General features: G+C 40.6%; 1 pseudogene; it reads left to right on the forward strand.

The window, feature by feature from the left end:
* The first annotated feature begins 5,859 nt into the window (after window positions 1–5,859).
* Window positions 5,860–6,176, forward strand: LOC133101734 (large ribosomal subunit protein eL42-like; annotated as a pseudogene).
* The last annotated feature ends 18,131 nt before the right edge of the window (window positions 6,177–24,307 follow it).

A 24,307-nucleotide genomic window follows, 5' to 3' on the forward strand; every position in this document is an offset into this window, starting at 1 on the left:
ATTCTTGATGCTGGCAAAACTTCTGGACCTGATCTTTATTTTTTAACTTACTGATTCTTTTCCATCAGTGACAGACTTGTTCTGCCACAAGAGATGGGTTTCCAACTTGGCCTGAGGGAGGCATGTGGGTTAGAAACAATATTGTCATTGGCCTACTTTTGGCAAGATTGGTGGAAAATCAAACAACTGTTATGTTTTGGAGTTGTGGGCTAATAGTGCCCTCTGTTTTCCATTTTAGCTCGCATCAACAGAATTACCAGATGGTTAAGAAACCACTATAATAGAGGTAATGTTCCAATATAGTGGGGAAAGACCAACCCAATAAACACTCTAACATTTATCTAGTCGCTTAAAATAGCAATCTAAATGTTTAAAGATAAATTTTGTTAAAAGAATACATAGCAGAAACTCTTGAAGCCTCACTCCTTTCACCAGAATACTTGGTCTTTTTAGAACAATATATTCATTGCAGATGCCAGCACTCTCAAAATATCTCATCCATCCTCCCAAATGCCAAACCTTATAACCCAGTGGACCACAATCACCTGCAAGATTTGTAAGACTCTTCCTAAACCTCCCAGAGATTCTGAGTCAGTGGGTCTATGATAGAGCATAAGAATCTGTAATTTTAAAGAATCTTTCCAGATGACAGGGGAACCATTTAGAGAAGTCTGAGGTCTACCTGTGGGAGAAATTTTTAAATAAGGGTGTTGGACCGGGAAGCAATCAGTTGGGTGGATTTTCAGTTTACATATATCCTCTGCTCCCACCCACAGGTTTCTTCATGCCTCCTGGTGGATGGAGGGTGAAGTTCCCAGGGTGAATATGATCCCCTGATTGAGAACCAATGCTCTTTGGAATAAAGAATCATGGAACTGCTTGGAGGAAAAACAAAAACAAAAAGCTTCCTCTCTTAAAGTGTGAGCATGTAAAACTAGTAGGATTCAATTATAGAACCACTGTTTTCTTCAACACCCTCAATTTTGGTTCATTCTATGGGGTTAATGCTTCCTCTGCTCCTGAAAGAAATTCTGGGAAGATGGAATTAGTTTTTCCAGGCATTCTCAGATAAGAAAGTCATTTTGTCTGAAAAAGAGTCTCATAATTGAAAGTCAAAATTACAGAATTTAAAGCTAAAATTTCCCTCCTCCCCCTGTTCGGACCTGCACTCCCAATGGGGACCCACACATTCAACCTTTTCTCAATTTCCCCTCTTGCTTCTCCCTTTCCTCCATCTTATTTAGTCAGCTTCCTCTCCCCTATGCAAGATTGAAGGTGGAACTGGGGTCAGGAGAGAGAAGGGAGAAGAAGTAAGGACACAGAGAGAAGGTCTTGCCTGACTAAAACCGATGCAATCTGCCACTGGCTCCCTCTGGCTGGCTACTGTGTAAAGCTGACTCACTCATGAGGTGCGTAAGGGTTCTTTGTGGAGCTCCTGCCCTCACTGAGACCTCTCACGCACAGAACTAGGAAAATCGCTTTGCTCTGGCTCCTGGCTCACAGGTCCTGCAGCAGCTCCTGACTTCCTGCCACCTTTCTCGATGAGCTCTCTTGCCCTACCTGCCCCAAGTGCTTGGGCAGGATTCAAGGCAGTCCAAGACCAGCTTTCTTTCTCACAGGTGGCCCACATTTGATCCATGGAAAAGACTCATGTCATTCCCTGTCCCATCATCAAAGCAGGAAGCTCTAACCAGAGAATCTTGCTTTTAGGTGCTTAAAGCATGTGTCAGACATCAGTCAACTCTGCCCCTTGAACAACAGGAAACCAATGTATTCCTCTGAAGCACATTTTGCTTGACTTAAAGCAAGAAGAAGCCTCTCCACTACTTCATCTCCATGAGGAAAGGGGATGAGCAACATACTAAAAGCTCTCTCTAAACAGTCCTCTCTTATATCTGCAGCTAAGTCCTCTCAATCTCTCCAACTTCTTTCATAGACTGGCGGCAGATGATCTGCAAAATCAGTCCATAACTACCATCTTCTCAAAATGCGTCTAAGTGATGCTGCACCTCACTTGGCATGCAGTGCTTCTATTGTCTTGTGGCCTCAGGTGAAACAGGGATTTTAAGAGTTCCCTTTTACATTTTGGTGGCTAAAATCCTAGTCTTTTAGGCTGCCAAACTGAGAAGGGCAATGAATTTCCATTAGAGGATCTGAACATGCCCTGCATTCACTTGGCTCTTTGACATTTGAAGTCTGGGCAGACTGGCAGGTCCCATTTGCCAAGGAGCAATTACTTCTGTAGTAATTAGGTCTGAAATCATGTTGCCTCTTTGAATCAAAAGCAGTTATCTGCGCGATATAACATTCAACCAGTGCAGACACAGAAGAGAAAATAAACAGCCAATGTTTCTTCCACCAGATGCAGCACTGAATTTCACACAGATAAAGATTCTGAGAGTATTAAACATTACAAGACTATAATCATAAGAATACCAAAGACTCTTTTTTTATTTATCTTTGGCTACGTTGGGTCTTTATTGCTGCGCTCGGGCTTTCTCTAGTTGCAGCGAGTAGGGGCTACCCTTTGTTGCAGTGTGCAGGCTTCTCCTTGCGGTGGCTTCTCTTGTTGCAGAGCATGGGCTGTAGGTGCACAGGCTTCAGTAGTTGTGGCTCGCGGGCTCTAGAGCACAGACTCAGTAGTTGTGGCGCACGGGCTTAGTTGCTCTGTGGTATGTGGGATCTTCCCCGACCAGGGCTCAAACCCGTGTCCCGTGCATAGGCAGGCAGATTCTTAACCACTGCACCACGAGGGAAGCCCCCAAAGAGATTTATTGACTAAAGCCATATTATTGTTAATTCTATTACAATAGGGAAAGAACAGGGGGGCAAAGTGAGGAAAAAGAAGGAATCTTAAGTGGTAAATGGAAAGCAAAAATTTAGATATATCAAGTATTCTGAAGATCAGCTAGTTTGATTGCTTTGTTTTACATAAAATAATAACAATAATAATAGGTAACCCTACTGAGCATTTACTATGCCTTAAGCACATTATATATGTTATCTCATTTAATCATCACATATATGAAAGACTGTGGTAGATTAGATTATTGTTCTTGGGTGTTCACTCATTCCCATTCTCTGCTATGCAACCTCACAGCACGTATTAGAGGGCAGAGTATATTTCTCTACCCCATTGATGTTGGGCTTGGCCATGTGACTTGCTTCGACTAATGGGTTGTTAGCACATGTAACGCAGATGTGTTTGTGTAATTTGACTTGTCATCCTGAATTCTTGAGATTGTTGTTGGTTCAAGAAGAATGAAGAAACTTATGGAGCAGACCTAAACTCAACCTGAAACCTAGAGCCAAGGTCAACCAATGAGCATCTTCAAGCAGATATGACCCAACAAACTTGCAGGACCATGAGCTAGGAAAATTAATGCTGTGTAAGTTGCTGAGTTCTGGGCAGATTGGGATGTGGCATTATTTTGGCAACAGCTGACTAATATGGAGACTTAGAAAAAGAAAAATAATTTCTGCCTATGACCACTACCAAAATAAAGTTCAGAATAGTCATATTCCCAGTTTTCTCCCATACTACCAACTTATCTCAATTTAGATACCTTGACTCTAACCTGTGGTCACTGCTGGATGTTAAGAATTTTATTGGGAAAAGAGTTCTATATGAAACTCACAGAAATTCTGAATTACTAAGAGAACTAAAAATTTCCTCCTCCCTTTTTTTGTTTTTGTTTTTGTTTTTGCTGTGCATGAGATAAAGACAAGCAAAAGGACATCTACAGTTTGACTCAAGCAACATATCAGCTTTAGAATGAACAAGACTAAAGCAAATTGGCAAAAGTTTTTCATGCAAAATGAACCATCAAATCCCAGGACTAGAAGCATATAAATCCTTGGCATTAATCAATGGGTATTTATTGAGTGCTCATGCAACATTAAGCTGAGGGCAAAGATGGCAGTGGGGAGTGGTTGCTTACTGAGTGGTTAAAAATAAAAGTATGAAAGAGAGATCTTCCCTTGAGAAATTTTATCCTCATTAAAAAGTAACTCTTGGGACTTCCTTGTTGGCGCAGTGGTTAAGAATCTGCCTGCCAATGCAAGGGTCATGGGTTCAATCCCTGGTCCAGGAAGATCTCACATGCCGCGGAGCAACTAAGCCTGTGCACCACAACTACTGAGCCTGCTCTCTAGAGCCTGCAAGCCACAACTACTGAAGCCCGTGTGCTCTAGGGCCCGCGTGCCACAACTACTGAGCCCGAGTGCTGCAACTACTGAAGCCTGCGTGCCTAGAGCCCGTGCTCTGCAATAAGAGAAGCCACCACAATGAGAAGCCCATGCACCTCAATGAAGAGTAACCCCCACTCGCCACAACTAGAGAAAGGCTGCGCACAGCAACGAAGACCCAACATGGCCAAAAATAATAAATAAAAAAAAAAAGTAACTCTCATAGGTTCAAATCATTGCTTCAAACCCCAAAACATTCAGAACTGCATGGAAAGTCTTAATTTGCTTCAAAAATAAATTCCAAATTTGCTAACAAACAAAAACATCTACCCCACCCTCAAATAAAACCTACAGCAAACATCAACACAATAGTGAAATTTTTAAAGCATTAACTTTAAAATTAGAAACAAGAAAAAAGCCTGATATCACCATTTCTATTCACATTATACAGGATATCTGAACCAGTAAAATAAGAAAAAGAAAATAAGTCAAAAACATGAGAACTAAACAGGAAAAATCAACAGCCATCATTTTATGCTTGTATACATAGAAAACTCGAAAAAAAATTATATAGGTAAAGTGTTAGAACTATTAAGAGATTTTAACAAGGTAGCTAGATATAAGATTATTAGTTTTTAAATCCATATTAAAAAGTCAATTGTACATTTACACACCAGGAACAGACATTTACAATACACAACTTTTAAAAATACCCCCTAAAAATCAAAAATTAAAAAAAGTTGTATAAATAAATTTCACAAAATCTTTGCAAGATCTCCAAGAAGAAAAATATAATACTTCACTGGAAGGCATGAAAGATGACTTAAATAAATGAGAGATATACCATGTTCATGGATTACATGAACATGTGTGTATTCTAACCGTATCAGTTATCCCTAACATGTTCTGTATATTCAATTTAATTCTAATCACAGTTCAGTAGGTTTTATGCAACACTAAAAGCTAATTTTTTAATCATATGTAGATCAATGGGTAAATAGAGAGATGGACAGTTATGTGACAAAGCAATATGGCAAAAGGTTAATTATAGAATCTAAGTAGTGGGTTCATGGGTGTTTGTTTGCTATAAAATTCTTTCAACTTCTTTTCATTCTTGAAACTTTTCATAATAAAATGTTGGGGGAAAATCATATGCAAATGTCAACAGCTCAGAATAGCCCAGACACTCCTGAAAAGGAAGAACCAGGTGCTTTACCACACAGGAAAATTTTGAATAAAAATTATAATAATTAAGAGAGTGTGGCATTGGTATGGGAACAGAAAAACAAATCAATGGACTATAATAGAAATCAGGCATTTATGAAAACCTGATTTATTTCAGATCTGACATTATAGATCACTGGGGAAAGGGTGGATCATTCATTAAATGGTTCTAGGAAAATTGGTATGCAAATAAAAAATAATTAAAATGTTAACAACAAAATTTTAAAACTCAGGAAAAAATCAAGAGAATATCTTTTAAATATCTTTAAATTAATCAAGGCACAAAAAAGTATATAATAAAACCGTTTGCAAAAAGAGTTTAAAACAGAGAAGATTAAGCTATATATATATATATATATATATATTAGGGTTACTAAAAGGATAAGGAAAACATTATTAAAATTTATGGAGTGTTTTTCTTTTCATGCCAATAACACTCTTGCAAACATGGTGAACATTCTTAAAATCCACTGGACTTTCTGTAAGAAGGGTGGCAACACCAACCCCCCAAAATGACAGTACAAGAAGGGCAAGGATCCTCAGTATGCCCAGGGAAAGCAGCATTATAACAGGAATCAGAGTGACTATGGTAAGCATAGACTAAGCTGTTTTTTCTAGGAAAAGGCTAAAACTACAAAGAAGATTGCACTAAGGCTTGAACGTATTGAGCCCAAATGTAGATCTAAAAGAATCCTGGATATTTAGAGATGCAAGCTTTGGAACTGGGAGGAGATAAGAGAAAGGGCCAAGTGATCCAGATCTAAGCTTCATCTTTTGTTTTGTTATGAAGACAATAAAATTTTGAGGTTATGTTCACTTCATTTGGTTGCTTTGTTCTTTGGGGAGGGAAATAAGCTAGTGTCATCAACAAAATTCCCCTTGTGGGGAAATTTACACTTTAAAAAATTGTATGGAGTGGAGGGATGAGGATACAATTTGGAATGAGCATATCGGGAGCCACGGGTGTAGTAGTAATGATCTATTTTTTTAATTGGGTGATATATATGAATGTTTATTTTATTTATAGTTATAAAACTGGATACATACTATTTTATATATGATATAATATACAAATTAAAGATTTTAGGTCAAATGCAGGATGCTAAGAAACCTAATAGGAAAGTAAAAAATCTAAAAAGCTAATCGAGATAGAAAGAGATAAGCAAACTCTCTTAAAATCTTAACAATTTCATGTCCCTCAACTTTAAAGAAAATAAGCCAAAATAAAGGTGGCACTAGCTTATATTTTACTTTAGTAAATTTGGTAAAGCATCCATGAAGTATAATCTAGAAGCTTAAAAACTACACAGGACTTCATGAAGTTCTTTTTTATTAGCCTTTCAAAATTTATGAATTGTAGCTAAGTATGTCTTTCTGTCTTAGGAAAGAGAGCAAGGGAGTGGAAATTATGACCAAACATCCTTCCCTCCCTCCTTCCTTCCATGCTTTCTCTCTCCTTCTGTATTAATTTTAATTTTCTAATACTGTATAACAAATTACAAAAAGAAGAAGACAAAGAAGAAGAAGATGAAGAAGAAGAAGAAGAGGAAGAAGAAGAGGAAGAGGAAGAAGAAGAAGAAGAAGAAGGAGAAGAAGAAGAGGAAGAAAGAAAAAGAAAACCACACAGAAGCTTAAAACAAAACAAATTTATTATTTCACAGTTTCAGGTCAGGAGCCTGGTCACCGGTCAACTGGGTCCTCTGCTCAGTGTCTTGCCAGGCCAAAAATCAAGGTGTGGCCAGAGCTGTGATCTCATCTGTGACTCAGAGTCCTCTTCCAATCTCATTCAGATTGTTGGCAGAATTCAGTTCCTTGTGGTCATAGGACTGGTCCCAGTATTCTTGTTAAGTGTTGGCTAGGGGGTCACTTTCAGCTCCTAGAGGCTGCCCTCTGTTCCTAGCTATATGGCACTCCTACAACCTGCAGCTTACTTCTTCAAAGCCAGGAGGAGATATCTCTTTCATGTTTCAAATCTAACTTCTTTTAAGGGCACACCTGATTGGGTCAGGCCCTTCTGGGATAATCTCTCTTTTGATTAATACAAATTCAACTGACTAGGGACCTTAATTGCAGCTGGAAATCACAAGTTATTTGAGATGTCTGAAATGTAGTGTGACTGGTGACATTGAGTGGGCGAAAACTAAAGAAAAAAGCTAAGTCACATAAGACATTGTAAGCCAATTGTGGAATGTGGCCCTTATCTTAGCAACAGTTAGAACCCATGAAGGAGTGAAGGTTTTTAAGAACAAAAATGTGAGACTGGTCAGACCTGCATTTTAGAAGAATGGCTCTAGGGGGCAGTAAGAATGATAAAGAGGACAAGTCATTTGAGCAAGTATTTGTGGAATGAAAAGGAAACCTGTGGCAAAAATAACTCTAGAAACTACCCCCAAAATAAAATGGCATGCTCTCAGAAATGCTTGAATTTGAGAAAATTATTATAACCAGAAAAAAAGTCATATGCCCTTCCTCCTCTAGCCTACCACAAAATATACACATATGGCTTTTGATAAAATAGTTGAGAGAGAGAAAAGGCAAAATGCAAAGAGAATAACCTTTAGGGGAGAAGCATACTGCAATCCATACTGTATCTTCATCTACTGTTGCCGGGTAGGGTAAAATTTCATCCTTAAATATCCTTGAAGTCAAAGTCAAAGGGATACAGAAAACTTGGCCAGTTACAAACGTCATTGTGTCCACAGAATAAATTGTTCAGAAGAACGAACATGCCTGATGGTGAGATTGAGTGAAACTTTTCCTCTGTTATTTTAAGTAATACACCCAGCGTTGGGAGAGGTCAAAACAGAGGAATGACCAATGCACAGGTGAGTTTGATGAAAAACGTCTCCTGATGAAGGGAAGAGAGAATATGGCTCTGCAGAGAGAAGGGGCACATCCTGATCATAAATTTATCTCCATCTGCAACATTCGATTACTTCTCATTTGCTGTGTCAAAGGCCTTATTTTGTGACTGGAGTATCCTGTGTGTATAATAACTTGCCAGCGTCATCTTTTGGTCCTTTTCAGGGATTAACTACTTGCTAAATTCATTTATCAAAATTAAAACTAGGTTTTCAGAATGTTGCCCTCCAAATCCCAAGAAACTATGAAAGATTAACCTTTTGCAGATCCTTCCAGACTGAACACCAGTGGGTGACATCAATGCAAGTGATTAATAAGAGCTTTCTAAGGTCCAGGGGAGATGCTGACAGACATTTCCCTCACATGACAGCATAAGTCATCTCCTAATCAACCTGTGAAAACACACACCCTGATACTCTCCATACTAATGGAACACTTCCAGTTAATATTTAGAATATCCATAGGAGTTCTGTTTTGCGTTAGTACCAGAGGTTTTTTCAAGTGTATCAGACCTCCTCGATGCTGTATAACAGAATTCATTAACTCAGTCTCATTTAATCATTCTAGAAGCAACAGTAGCAGCAGCAGAATGAAAGTCAAATCCAGAGTGAATTAGTCATAGCTTTTCTGTGATGCTGTTTTTTTTTTTAAAAAAATGGCATTAGCTAACATTTTTATCCCACTGACCCCTGTACCGTCCGAGTTGTATACAGCCTGTATACTCACCACGGAGAAGCACACTCCGCTTCTGTCTTATTTCTTCCTCGTCTCTTTACAGCCCGTGGTGCTATCTTGGGGCCTTAGAGGCATTTCATCCAAATATCCACATTCGCACAAAATGTTCCAACACCTTCCCAGTACAATCCTTGACATTTTCCCTCCCCTCCCTGAGAGGCATGTGCTGTGAACCTGCTCCTTCTTGCATGTGAAATGGCAGCTGGGCTCATTAATGGTTCCCTCAGATCCTCTATGTCCTTTATTCCTCAAAACAAACTCTTTGGCTCCGTTCATAACAGGTCTGATAGCACCCTAAATAAAGTGCCGAGACTTTGCTTCCCATTAAAGGGTATGGGTTAGACCTGGATGGAGATATAAAACGGTACGTGTCCTATCAAAGTATTCCCAGATTCCCTTAATTACACTTAGGGAGTTGTTCCCTTTGAATCCCCTAAACAGGTGGTGAGTGATGTTTTCTTTTTCCCTCAGGGGCTACTAGCTTACAATATAATCATTTAACTGGGAAACACACGGGTTATGCTAAAGTCATTCATTTTATATATATCTGGTATACCTAGCATTACTGAGCATATATGGTTACCATGCACTGTGTGAAGCAATTTATATGCATTATTTCCACCAATCTTTATGACTCTGTAAGTTATGTTTAATTACCAATATCCATTTAAACATAAGGAGACTGAGGTACAGGGAGTGTATTAATGTGTCCAAAGTCACTCAGCTAGCAAGTGGCCAGACCAGGAGTCAGACCTGGTCAGTCTGGCTCCAGAGCCTGGGCTATACTCACTGACTGCCTTCCCCTTCACCCTGGGTGAAGCTCTGCAGTAGGTCCTAGAGTCATGTGGATGGATGAGTCACATGGATGCTGAAGACGATATTTCTGCCCCACATCCACCCAGAGCATAAATTCCAAGAAAAACACCTTAAAATCTACTACAGAGGTAAGAACAGAGTGGTGGTCCAGCATGGAAGATGGAATAGCTAACTCAGCCTAGAGGATTGAAGAAAGCTTCCCCAGGGGAGTGACATTCAAGCCACAAATGTGACAAAGAATATCTGAGGAAGAACAGACAATATACTATAAAGTACAATGTTATAAAAGGGGATGTACCAGGAAAGGCAAGAAGCTTGATATGATGGCACGAGACATGGGACCATGGAGAGAGGAAGAGGATGAGAGTGACAAGAGACTGAAAGGTTAAGTTAGGCCTTAATTGCGATGCTAAAAAGTCTGCATATTATTTTCAGGTAAGGGAGCCAATTGCTTTTAAGCAAAACGATTACATTATTAATGTTAACTTTTGGGTTGCTTTTTTTTTTTTTTTTTAAAGAATATTAGCCAAGTTAAAGTACAGATAATGGAGTAGAGAGAAAGACCAGAAGAAAAGGCACCTGTTTGGAAGCCAAGACAATAGCAAAAGCAAGACATAAAGAGGGGCGGCTTCCCTGGTGGCACAGTGGTTAAGAATCTGCCTGCCAATGCAGGGGACACGGGTTTGAGCTCTGGTCTGGGAAGATCCCACATGCCGCGGAGCAACTAAGCCCGTGAGCCACAACTACTGAGCCTGCGCTCTAGAGTCCACGAGCCACAACTACTGAGCCCGCAGTGCTGCAACTACTGAAGCCCACACACCTAGAGCCCATGCTCTGCAACAAAAGAAGCCACCGCAATGAGAAGCCTGTGCACAGCAAAGAAGAATAGCCCCCGCTCGCTGAAACTAGAGAAAGCCCGCGCGCAGCAACGAAGACCCAACACAGCCAAAAATAAATAAAATTAAATTAATTAATTTTTTTTAAAAAAACTTTAAAAAAAAAGACATAAAAAGGGCCTGAGCCAGACCAGTGGGAAGGAAAGGCCAGAACAAGACACATGAAAAAATTTCTCCACACTACTTACTCCACCATTTTCATACCATATAGTTACTTCATAATTTGTTTATTTTCTGTCTCTCACTAGATTATAAGTTCCATGAGAACTTACAAGGATTTTTACTGAATCCTTAGTGCCTAGAACACTGCCCCACAGAACCTCAATAAATATGTTTAGAATAAGTGAAGTAAATTCAAAGGAATTGAGGGATAAATTGGATTTAAGAGATGAGAGAGTTAAATGACTGAAACTTCTAGCTAAGGAAATTGAATGGATGGTGATAGAGATCAAGAACCCACAAGACAGTTTTAAAGTGTCTACAGAATTCAGATTGATATATGTTGAAGGCTGTGTAACATTTGGAACTGGAACACCAGGGAAAAGTTGAGACTGGTTTTAGAGATTTGGGAGTCATCAGTATAGAGTTAGAAAGAGTCCTGAAGTCATGGAAATGGACAAAACCAGGCAGAGCCCATGAGAGGGAAGGAGACGAGAAGTAAGGAAACCATGAGCAACCACAAAATTTAAGAGATATTATAACCAAGAAGGACTCTATGGGGCCTTCCCAGGAAAGACCCCCCCCCCCCCCGCAGCCCGTGTCCCCTCTGCCTGCCTCTTGTCTGTAGAAAAACTTTAGCCAAAGACAAATAAATTGAAACAGAGAAATGAGAAAATGCAAAAAGCAAAGGAAAATAGTCAAACAAGACAAAATAATAGTAGTTCAACCATTAAGCAAAGTCAAGGACCTTTAGTTCCTCCTCAAGGGCTATAGACAATATTTTGAGCCATATCCTTTGAGCTGTTTTGCAGATTCTGAAACCCCCACCAGGTGGAAGGAGTTAACTACATGATGACCAGACTGTAGCCATGACATGAGTTGCTCCATCTTACACAATTCCGAGAACAGGCCTCAAGGGAAACGGGAATGAACCAGCCCTGGAACTGAAGATTAACTGTACCTAAAACAATCAAGATGACACTGATCAGACCGCCACATGACCAATTTCAAGATGACTGTTGGAGCTGACTGTGCTGTTCTGCATGTAACCCCTCTCTTTGCCTATACACCCTTGAAACTCCCCTTTAAAGGCTCCTGCCCTGTGAGTGGCAGTTGGGAGTTGGTTCTTTGGGACATGAGTCCACCTTCTCCCCAGGTTGCTGGCCTCCTGAATAAAGCAACCTTTCCTTTCCCACCAACACTTATCTCTCGAGCATTGGCTTTCAAGCAGTGAGCAGCCAGACCTGAATTTGTTGACAATAGGAGAGTCAGTAACAGAAATAAAGAAGAAACAGTGAGAAAGCTAAGAGGAAAACTGGGAGAGAAGGGTGTTCTGGAAAAACCAGAAGGGAGAGTCTTGAAAAGCAGAGCCTGGGGATGAGTTGTGCCATTAACCTTATCTGAGTAAAATCAAATGAAGATAGAAATCAACTATACTTCAATAAAAAATTTTTTTAATAAAAATAAATAAGTAAATAGAAAAAATTGAATGAAGATAGAAAATAGGAATTTTTCTCCTTTATTAAAAAAAAAAACCACAACTTGCACCAGAGCACACGGATTGGCAGGCAGAGCAACACTTCCCCTTGAGCTGAGGATCTTTGTGCAGGACAAAACCTGCTCGACCCCCAGGAGGTGGTCCTTGCTAGGAATTAGGCAAGGAATTATTTCAGGGTAGCAAGACCGGAATGCAAGCACCAATAGAGTCATCCATCTAAGATAACGGAGAAAAGAAAAGTAAAGGAGAACAGGGAAGGAGATGGAAACAATCCATCTTTGAGTTTAAGGAGCATGGTGAAGGTTTGAAACAGAGGAAGATAAAACTTGTTAGAGGTTAGAATAAGGGTGATCTGATCTGTATTGATAGTTCACCTGAGGTTGGATCCTAGTGCCACAAATTGCACAGGTGTGTAATTTTTTCCAACAGGGTTCAGAAGCTCAGTAACAGGAGCAAAGAAAGCAAGTGGTTAGCTTCATCTTAAATTTCTGTAGAAATTTACATAATGCTCTACTACCCATTTTAAAAATTGACAGCAATCACAAAAGTCTAGACTGTAGGAAATAATAGGAAAAATAACTCTAGTTCCCTCAACAAATAAATCGTAAGTTGAAAGAGAGAGAAAGAAAGCAGGAATCTGTACATTGAAAAAATATGAAGAGAAAGAGCAACGCATCACAATGTGGGGATGTATTTGGATACTGAGTCCAGCAGACAAATTATAAAATAATATTTAAAAATTGGCATGGCAGGCATTAGAAATGTGAACATTAACTGGATTTTGTGTACTAAGGAATTACTCACATTTTTGGAGTAACATTGCCATTGTGGTTTTGCTTAAGAGTCCTCAGGTTTGAGAGATTGATACAGACACACTTACAGATGAACTTGGTACAGGGCTGGAGCTTGCTTCAAAATAATCTGGGAAGTGGGAAAGTGGGTGGGGACATAGGTAAAGTAAGATTGGCTATGAATTGATAACTTTGCAGCTGGGTGATATGTACGTAGGGATTCATTATACTATTCCGTGCACTTTCATATAGGTTTCAATTTTTCTATAACAGATTTTGTTTAAGGACAAAACAAGATTCTATTCAGTGAATAATGGAAAAATTGCATTACTCCTAATCATGGCCAGTTAGGGAGATAATGAAAGAGAGGGGAAATTTTTAAAGGGAGGATACACAAGTCAGAAAAAAGCAGAAAGATGAAAAGGACTGGAACACAGAGAAATAAAGGCATAAATACAAACAGAAAAAGAGGAAGCAACCAAGTGAAAGACAGACTTGTGAAATGACATTACCACCTTGTGGTCTTTTGGGATATTGCCCCTAAATACTCCAGCCATGATGTTTTTTCACACCCGTAGGCATTTGTGGGGATGTCATGCCTACACTTGCACCAGGTGTAACTGAGGTCACGGCCATACCTAAGCCTCTGTCTGGAGGTTTCTTATTTGTGACTGAAACTTAGTTGACTCTCCTAATATTTTCAGACTGTACTTCCACTCATTCTCACAAGGTTCCCACATTTACTAAGTTTTATCATCCTGAATGTCCCACTTTATATATTCAGGGTTAGCTTCTAATTTGGTATTTCAGGACTTTGTGAACAAATCTTTGTTCACCTTATCCAAACCCTTAGTGTTTTGTTTTGTTTTTTTAAAAAAAAACAGCTTTATCGAGATATCATTGATATCCAAAAAATTGGACATATTTAATGTATACAATTTGATGACTTTGGAGATATGCCGAAACCATCAGGACAATCAAGGTAATAAACCTATTCATCACCTCTATTTGTTATATCATCTATTTGCCACTCTAACTCCAGCCTAATCTTAATTTCTAATTCCTCCATCTCCTTGTGCAGTCTACTCACGTTTCTCTAACCTTGTCCAACTCCACAGAAGTTACTTTTCATTGCAGTATGTGACAGAGCAGCATACGGTATTCATACAGTGTGGGAATGCCCCACGAGACAAAGGAAAGGATTGGGAATGTGGAACCAAAGGGATTCTATAGCTACAGTGGCCCCACTATTCAGCCAGATGACCCAAAGAAGAACGTTCCATCTCATACTCAACAGCCCAAATAGCCCCAATGCGATTGCTATCACCTGGTATTATCTTTTAAATTCCTCCTCCTCTCTAGTCTCCAAGCTAGCCTCCTTGCTTCCTCCTGGTAGTGCCCTCACCTGACCCTCCACATTGCATCTAGTTACTTCTCCAAAATGCAGATCAATCCTGTGATTCTCCGCTTAATACCTTCCAGTATTTCCTAACATCCACGAGAAAAAAATCCTAAATGCAGACCACCAAGCTCTTCCCAACACAATTCCTGCTTTCTAGTCTTATCCACTACAGTGTCCCCAACGTACACACTCCGCTCCAGCCATGCCAGGCTGCTTGCTATTCCCAAAAAGGCCACTGAATGTGTCACACTCCCTTGCCTTGGCACAGATTGTTATTCCTGTCTGAAATATGCCTGGTTAACTCCTAATCTTGGTTTGTCTTAACTTAGACACTGAATTAAGACTGAGACCTAACACAGCTGACCTCACTTCACTTCACGCCTGAGTGTTCCCATAGCACCTTAACGCTATTACACTTAACTTACTGTGTTGTGATGATGTGTTTACAGGTCTCTCTACAGGGCTCTCTACAGCCCTGCCTCTAGCCCCCTTAGACTCAAATGGAAGACTCAAATGGAAGACAACTGGAACTGTGCTGTACTTATTTAAGCTTTCCCAGAACTTAGCACCGTGGCCCGCAAGGCGTGGGTATGCAATAAAGATTGGCTGCCTTCTCCTCTGCAGCTATTTGTGGAAATCTGATCTCCAAAGTATAGAGTGGGTGGCCAGAGCTTTAATGAAGAAAAGAGATACCATTTGGGGCTGATTGGGTTGGGTATTTTTTAATGATACTTAGCCAGTGTTAGCAAGGATTCTCTCTTAAACTTCAGCGAGGAAGTAAAAATGTGTTCAAGTCTTGCAGAAGTAAATACAACAAAATATATCAAACATATGTATATCATTAAACCCAGAATTCCACGTGTAGGAACTGAAATTGACAATATGCACAAAAATCTTGATACAAGAATATTTGTCACTTGACAATATGCACAAAAATCTTGATACAAGAATATTTGTCACAGCAGTATTGACACAGTCTAAAAAAAATCTGGGAACCCAAAATGTCCAGAATAGGAGCTTTAAAAAGCAAATTGTGGTATAACCATATGATGGAATTCTAGGCAGTCACTAAAAATTATATAACATGAATTTAAAGTTATTCTCTTGAAAAGCAAAAAACAAACGCTGGTTATAAAACAACTGTGGCCAACTTAATAGTGCATGCATGTGTGTGTGTGTGTGTGAGAGTGTGTGCACACATGCATGCATGTGTTTGTTTCTATCATGGACTAATGCAATAGACTTATGTACATACATACACTTATACACAAACATAAGATACCCATGCATAGTGAAAGTTTGGGAAATATGTATAACCAAAATGAAAATAGGTTTATAAATAATGTAATTGTTGGCTCCTCTGTACTTTCTTTTCCTTTCCCCTGTATTTTATTTTATTTATTTATCTTTCAACATCTTTATTGGAGTATAATTGCTTTACAATGGTGTGTTAGTTTCTGCTGTATAACAAAGTGAATCAGCTATACATATTTCTCTGTACTTTCTGATTTTTCTCCAGTGAACAGGTATTGCCTTTAAAATAATAAGGGGAAAAATAAAGGTTTTTTTTTTTTTTTTAAGAGAAGAGGAAGAAGAAAGGAAAGGCGGCGGAGTCCCTGAGGCCATCAAGAGAGAACCTAGGAAGCTGGCCTGAATCTAAAAGAGCATCTGAATCTTAATAACACAAAGACCAATGGAGTTTTACAGAAGGTTAAGCCAATTGGTCATATGTGCCTTAGTGTCAAGTACTCAGATCAATATGTACTTGAGGTCAGTGTCAGTGAATGGAAATGATTTAAAGAGGAAGGAGCTAGAAAGAGGAGGTGATATCTGTCAATATTATGGGTCAGACTATTCACATAACCCTTCTTTCCTTGGTTGCCCCAGCTCACCCCTTCACTCGCCTCCATCCTTACTACAGGGACTTGGAGAATACTAGAAACTTCCTTTATTGATGGAGAACAGGAGGGATATCTGTGGAAGTAGTGCACAAAGAATATCTAGCCCAAGTGTCTGCCCAGACTATCTGGATCTTCTTCACTAGACTTGGGCATCCCTCCCCTAACCCAGAGCTCAGTGGACAGAGCTTAGTGCTTGGAAATTTATTAAGTTTAGGTTTCATCAAAAATTTCATACTGTTTGATTTACAAAGAAAACCAATAGGGTAAATCTCCTGTCTCACTAGAATGGATATCAAATATTCATTTTGAAAATTCTTTTGTTCTGACAAAAAACCCCACTAAAATCATACTAGATGAAAGAGGGAGTTGAAGGTTGTGATGGTTAATTTTATGTGTCAACCTGACTGTGTCAAGGGATACCTTGCTAGCTGGTTAAACATTATTTCTGGGTGTGTCTATGAGGGTGTTTCCAGAAGAGATTAGCATTTGGACTGGTGGACTGAGTAAACCAGATGGCCCTCCCCAACGTGGATCGGCATCATCCAACCTATTGAGGGAGGCGAAGGAAGGGAAGCTGTGCTCTCAGCTTGACTGTTTGAGCTGGACCATCAATCTTTTCCTGCCCTCAGTGCTCCTGGTTCTCAGGCCTTCGGACCCAGGCCGGGAACTACACCATTGACTCTCCAGCTCTCAGTCCTTTGAACTACACCATCGGCTTTCCTGGGTCTCCAGCTTGCAGACAGCAGACCATGGGACTTCTCAGCCATATGTATATGTATACATCTCCTACTGGTTCTGTTTCTCTAGAGAAATCTAACTAATAGAAAGATGTAGAAGTAGAGATAGCAAGAATACACTAATTTTAAAGAACTTTTTGGCTGTGAAGTCGAGAGAGAAGGGTGGAGGTGAAGAGAGGTATGCATTGTTATTTTGTTTGCTTTAAGGCAAAAAGAGACTTCTGTATTCTCATGTCTCATGAGGAAAGCTATTAGAGGGGAAATATTGAACATAAAGGAGAGTACACAGAGGGAGGCCCTGGGATTGAATGAGATAGAGAGCATCAGAGCATCTCTACTTCCGAGGTTGCAGAAAAGTAAGTTATGGGGATGCATAATATTTGAAGTTTTGAAGATGTAGTGTGGTGGGACTTCTTATTTGATTCTTTGTGAAATTAGAGGCAAGATCAACTGCTAGAGGGAAAGGAGTGTACAGGGGGTGGAATAGTGGTTTTAGGAGCATGATATATTTTTGGATAATGTTTTCTTGGAAAAGATACTTCATCACAGGTGGTGTTCTCTGGGAAGCAGACACTGGGACAGAGTTGGGGGTACAAAGGATCATTAGAAAGTAACACCTGTGAAAGAGGAATTATGCCGTACCAGAAGCTCAGGATTCTTCTCTATTGTTGGACATTCAGAGGAAGCAGATCCGATTTGGTAGGTAGGAATTCATGCTATTAAGCTCATACATCATAGCCTTCTTCACTGTTAATGTGGTCACATCATCTATGTGCCCATCGTGCTAGCCCTAGCGTGGCCACTGATATAGGCTGGCAACATCAAATGGCCAAGCCATTTTGACTGCTTATTTCTTTAGTGCCTCTCCCATGGTGGAGTCTATCTGGGGCATGGTTAATGTAAGAATGATCTTTACACATCATGTCCACTCCCATATATTCATCCATATGTCTCTTAGATCTTGTCACCAGTCTCCCAATCTTTTTTCCTTCTATCTCTGACCAGCTTGTCACTGCCGTTAGTCCTCATACAGTATAACTTCCTTCCACACAAAGTGGATAGCCTAGTGTACCACCCACTGGGAATATTTTCCTTCACTGCAGTTTTTTCAAGACCACCCTGAGTGGAGCAGTAATTCAGCTGCTGCCCACATCAAGCTTACATCTACAAAACAAGCCAAACCGTCTATCAACCAAGCTGAGGATTTTCCGCCTTCCTTCAGCTGGTCCTACAGGCCCTCCCACGTGACCATAGGTGTGAACTGGATGAGGGGCAGTGGTGCAAATATGATGGATAATGTAGGGGGTGGGTTATCTGCTCATTTATTCTGCTTGAATCTTTTGGTCCTGCTCATACTTGGTCCAGATGTATTATTTCCAACCTATAATGGACTACCACTGAGCCCACCTGACTTTATAACCTGGTATGACCAACAGGATCCAGATCATGATGGCCATTTTAAGATACATGGTTACTTGGGGTCCCATGTTCAACTGTTCCATCTCTATTGGGGACCAGTAACACACTAACAGCTATTTTTCAAAAGGCAATTAATTCTCTGCTGCAGATGGCAAGACTTTACTCCCAAACCTCAAGGGGCCAGTTTGTGATTCTTCCACTGGGAGAAACTCCTCATTGAATCTTTCTCAACCACTGACATCTCCAACACTGTAAGGTCTATGAAACCATACAGCCCAAGTGGCCGAGCTACTTACACCAAAGGCTCCATTTGTTGCAGAGGTTACCAGTTCCAAGCCCCACTCGAATCTGGCGGCCTCCCATATCACTCACTATATGGGAGGAAGCAGTATTCTCAGGTGTGGAATGTGGTGCCTCCAGAATCCAAACAGACCTATTATGCACTGTGATTCCTTCTTCGTAGTCAAAAATGCACACTATAGCATTTTCTCATTTCCTTTGGCGGGGACATCATACCATATTCTGACCACTGGACTCCTAGAAACTTTACTTAAGAGGTAGATCTATGAATCGTCTTAGGGCTTATCATGTATGTGTTTTACCAAGGCCTCCAGCATGCTAGCTACCCCCGACCCCGTTTATCTTGCCTCATCAGCAGAATGTCATTGCTGTAATGGATCAATATGATGTTCCAGGGGATGTCCAGATGGTCTAGATCTATTCAGACTATATTATGTCAGAGAATGAGAAAGTTAAACATTTCCTGGAATAAAATTACAAATATATATTGTTTTTCCTTCCGTGTAAATGAATACTCTCTCTGATCCCGGCATGGCTTAAGTGTGATTCATGTCAATCAGAGGCAACAAAGGACATCAATCAGAAGTACCCATTTGCATCACAGAGCAATGGTCTTGAAAGCCCTCAAAGAAGAGAGGTGCAATGCAGTCACCCTGGGAGAACTGCCCAAGCCTAAGGAGTGGAGTTACCACCCTGGGTACCAGCAGAAGAAGGGCATGCAGAGTAAAGGATGCTAAAAACCACGCTCGCTGCCCTTGGGTGCTGTAGACCAGAGCCAGTACCATGGTCAAAACATATAGTAGAGGGCTTCCCTGAGTGGCGCAGTGGTTGAGAGTCTGCCTGCCGATGCAGGGGACGCGGGCTCGAGCCCTGGTCTGGGAAGATCCCACGTGCCGCGGAGCAGCTAGGCCCGTGAGCCACAATTGCTGAGCCTGCGCGTCTGGAGCCTGTGCTCCGCAGCGGGAGAGGCCGCGATAGTGAGAGGCCCGCGCACCGCGATGAAGAGTGGCCCCCACTTGCCGCAACTGGAGAAAGCCCTCGCACAGAAACGAAGACCCAACACAGCCATAAATAAATAAATAAATAAATAAATTAATTAATTAAAAAAAGAAAAAAAAAAAAAAAAAACATATAGTAGAGAATCAATGCATGGGCCTACAAGTGGTTCAATCCCAGGAGTCAGCAGTAGACCATTGGTAACCCAGAACCCTAAACTCATTCTGGTCATACGTGAGTAAGAGTCATTTCAAAAGCAGCACATCAGAACTCTTCAGGCAGTGGTCTTGAATGACCCATTGATGTGCTGTAGCTGGCTGATAGCAGCTCATGAGAGCCAACTGTTAGCATCTCTTCCCAACTCTGCAATCAGTGACATCATGTTAGTAGCCTGAAATTGGCCACGGTGAGAGTTTTTATACCATGGGAACTGGCAAACACTTCAGGGCTTTCTTGTGAGATAGCTGGTTGTTAAAGTGCTCTTAAAGGCCAAGCTACGTTGGAGACTGAAACTGTAGGAGCATCAACTAGCAAAATTGTGCCCCCCAGCAGGGCCAGCTCCAGAGGCAAGAGTGGGTGAGGCATATGGTTGGATATATCAAAGCCTAAGGATTGGTTAGACAATGATGGGAGAAAAACAGAGGTGGCCAGTAGGTGAGGATGCTGGTAGGAGGGCCTGAGGTGACACACCAGAGTCTAGGCTAGATAACAATGACAGGCCAGAAGAGGGATGTTTGGACAGAAAAGGAAGAGGTCCAAGTTCTGGAGGTTTTAATGAAGGAAGAGAAAAAGTAAGGTGGAAGAAAATGAAAATGAAAAAAGTTAGATGAATAGGAAAGTGTAGCCAAAGATTGGTATAACAGTTTTATATTTCTGTGGTGCATTTTCAGATGACGACCTAGGCACAGACTATGATCAACCAGATAGGACGCTGATATGAAATGGAAATGTTAAAATTTGAAGAGGGTAAAGAACTTCCAGCCTGGGTTGCTGGAGGGACCTTCTCAGGTACAGCTAAGCTGTCTGTGGTGATGACAGCAGTGGGGATGAGACAGGGCTGTGACTGAGATCCTGAAGCCCCTTGTGAGCAAGGAGGCCTGACCAGAAGAATAGAAAATGACAGTAAGAAGAACAAGTTGAGTATGGCATAGTTCGTGAACTTCACATTAGGCAAGTGTTTGCTGGAAAGAAACAGTAGTGGAAGGCTAAGAAAAAATCTACGGTGCTCCGGGCCCTAGACACGTGGATTAAAGAAAGTGCGAGCAGCCTCTGCTCTGGGGACTCTAAGTGGTATCCTCAGGAGAGAAGCTGTTCTCAGTTCAGGTGAAGAAGAAAATACCTTGTGAAACAGTTCATGTTTTTATACCCTTTCCTTAAACCCCACCCCCTAACACACCCACATATACTACCTACTTGCCTTCCCTACTTACAACAGAAAAACACTAAGATAGTCTGCGTTCCTGCCATCTGTATCAGTCAGCTTGGGCTGCCATAACAAAACACCGGACTAAGTGCCTTAAACAATATGTATTCTCTCACAGTTTTAGAGGCTGGACAACCTTGATCAAGGTGCCAGTTGATTAGGTTTCTAATAAGAACTCTCTTCCTAGGTTGTAAACGCTGCGTGCTCACAAGCCCTTGCCTCAGCGCGTGAGCGCTTGAAGAGAGTGAGCAAGCTCTCTAGTGTCTCTTATATGGACAGTAATCCTATCGGATCGGGGCCCCAGCCTTAAGAATTCATTTAACCTGAATTACTTCCTTAGAGGCCCCATTTCCATGCTGGGGGTTAGGACTTCAACATATGAATTTGGGGGAACACATTCAGTCCACAAAACCATCCAAAAGCTAGGCAAAAATGACCCTTATTTGGCAAGAACCTACATAATATTTCAGAGATAAAAGACTCAAAGAAGTGAAACTCAAAGCCTGAGACCTCCAAAGACGAGGTACCTCCCTGCAGTAGCCAGTGTTCAGATAAGGTGAAGCTACAGGGAGAGTCAGCTCACGTACCAGCTGCGTGACTCCGCAGTTTAAGTAGGGGGCACAGCAAAGGAAGGGCAGGGATGTGCCAAAGTGCAGAAGAGTCCCAATTTCTATACGGAATCTTTTCAAAAGTATTTTGGTTACTGTACTCTAGCATTTTAGAACTAGAAGGGACTCTAGCGGTAATCTTATTTTATCTGATCATTTTACAAATGAGAAAATGAAGCCCACAAGACTCCTGGTCATTACTGGGAGTTCCTGCCACCCCAACAGGAGGATCTTTCTACTATGTGACACTTTACCTCTAGTTTCTGGCTGTCTCCAAAAAGATGTTCTGAGTTGACAAGGAAAAAGAACAGAAAGTAAACTCCACTCAACCTATACAAAGACTGGTGCTATTAGCAACCCCCTCTAAGCTTTCATTTTTTTATTGCAAAAGATAAATGAGCTGCTGTTGACAACACAGTATCAGGTAACATGAAGACAAAGGAAAAGAACGCTGCTCTTCTAACCTAGGAAGGAAACTCACTGGCAAATGTAGCCAAGTGGTTACTTTTCTTTCTTGTTGATTTTTCTTTTTAGACCATTTCAAAGCTGGAACTCAGAAATCTTTTTTAGCAGGATAGCTTTAAGTTGTTAGGGATGTCATAAAGACAGCCTTTTACAAGGCACCTACACAGCCTTCTGCTTCCATGTGAAAAAAAAAAAAAAAAGAATAACTGCAAGAAGCACAATAAAAGTTTAAATTCTTTTCAAAGTGTTACAAAGAGGAAAAAAGAGAACAGTTTGAGTTAGATTCGTAAAATGTGGTGAGATTAAAAAGGCAATCCTTTATCAACTAATTACTAAATATATATAGTTTTTAATAAAAGAGACTAAATCATTTTCAACTATTAAGATTCACAATACAGAGACCTCCCTGGTGGCGCAGTGGTTAAGAATCCCCTGCCAGTGCAGGGGACACGGGTTCAATCCCTGGTCCCGGAAGATCCCACATGGCGCGGAGCAACTAACCCCCTGTGCCACAACTCCTGAAGCCCGCGCGCCTAGGGCCCGTGCTCCGCAACAAGAGAAGCCACCGCAAGAAGCCCGCGCACTGCAACAAAGAGTAGCCCCCGCTCGCCACAACTAGAGAAAGCTCGCACACAGCAACAAAGACCCAACGCAGCCAAATAACTAAATATTTATTAAAAAAAAAAAAAGATTCACAATACAAAGAGTTGAGAAAACCAGTGAGAGAAATTGCAGTAGAAACCAGAATGTTTGAGTCATAATCTTGTGTTGAATTAAAATAGTACAGTAAAAATACCTGATATGTCAGAGTAGTTTTAGGTTGATTCCTCTTTTGTGATATTCTGGTTGGGTTAAGGGAGCACAGGAGATAGTCCAATGCAACTGCCAAATCTTCAGTAAAAAGTAGATTGTTGCCTGCATAACAAGTTATTAATGATGGCCACTTTAAAAAATAAAGTTCTGGTATAAATCAATCATGTTTGGCTTGGGTTTTATTGACACTTATGCAATATTATGAGAAAAACAATCACAGATTCTGACTGAAACTCATCTAGAGAGAAAAAAATCTTTCACCGCTTGTTTTAATGTTATGGACATACATTTTAAAAAATATACACTGGTTGAGGGGGCTTGAAAAGCTGCTGGGATGCTAGATTCTAAGAACACTGAATTCTGGTCATCTCCAGGAAATCAACAACAGTTAACAAAATATCCACAAACTTTTCCAAATTTGGGCTCAACTAAATTAACATCAAGCCATGCAGAAGTATATGTAAAAAAGTAGAATGGATTTCTAACTTCCAAAGTAGTCAAGTACAGCTTCCCTAATGAAATCACTTTTCAGGTATCACACCAACTCAGGAAAAGTTATTCTGGATAGCCATTTCCGAGGCTCATCTCTCTCCAAGATCAAATACTGCCTTTTGATTTTACTTGTTTTTTGCTCGATTGGAAATATTTCCTAATTATTCAATACTTTGATTCATTCATTTAACAAACATAAAGTGAAGTCCCATTACATAACTAGCACTATGTAAGGTTATGATACCATAAAGATAAATAAGGCTCATGTTGTGAAGGCTCATAAAGTATACCTGGGGAGGCAAACTTATAGCCAGACAATTATGGATAAGTTCACTGATAAGAGGTGTTCCTGGGCACTGCAGTGAAGCAGAGGAAAGGGCCAGAAGGGACAACAGCGCAAACACGGAGATGGCTTTCTGGAAGCGATACTTCCAAAGTAGTTGGCACAAAGTTTTTAAAAGCTTTAACAAAGTCAAGAATTAACCTGGTCAAGAGGATAAGAAGCATGGAAAAAAGCAGAGAGTTTTGAACAAGATTGACATGTCCCAGAACTGTAAGTAGATGGGTGTAGCTCTATCTGAA

This window comes from Eubalaena glacialis, chromosome 11, assembly GCF_028564815.1.
Source record: "Eubalaena glacialis isolate mEubGla1 chromosome 11, mEubGla1.1.hap2.+ XY, whole genome shotgun sequence".
Lineage (NCBI taxonomy): Eukaryota > Metazoa > Chordata > Mammalia > Artiodactyla > Balaenidae > Eubalaena > Eubalaena glacialis.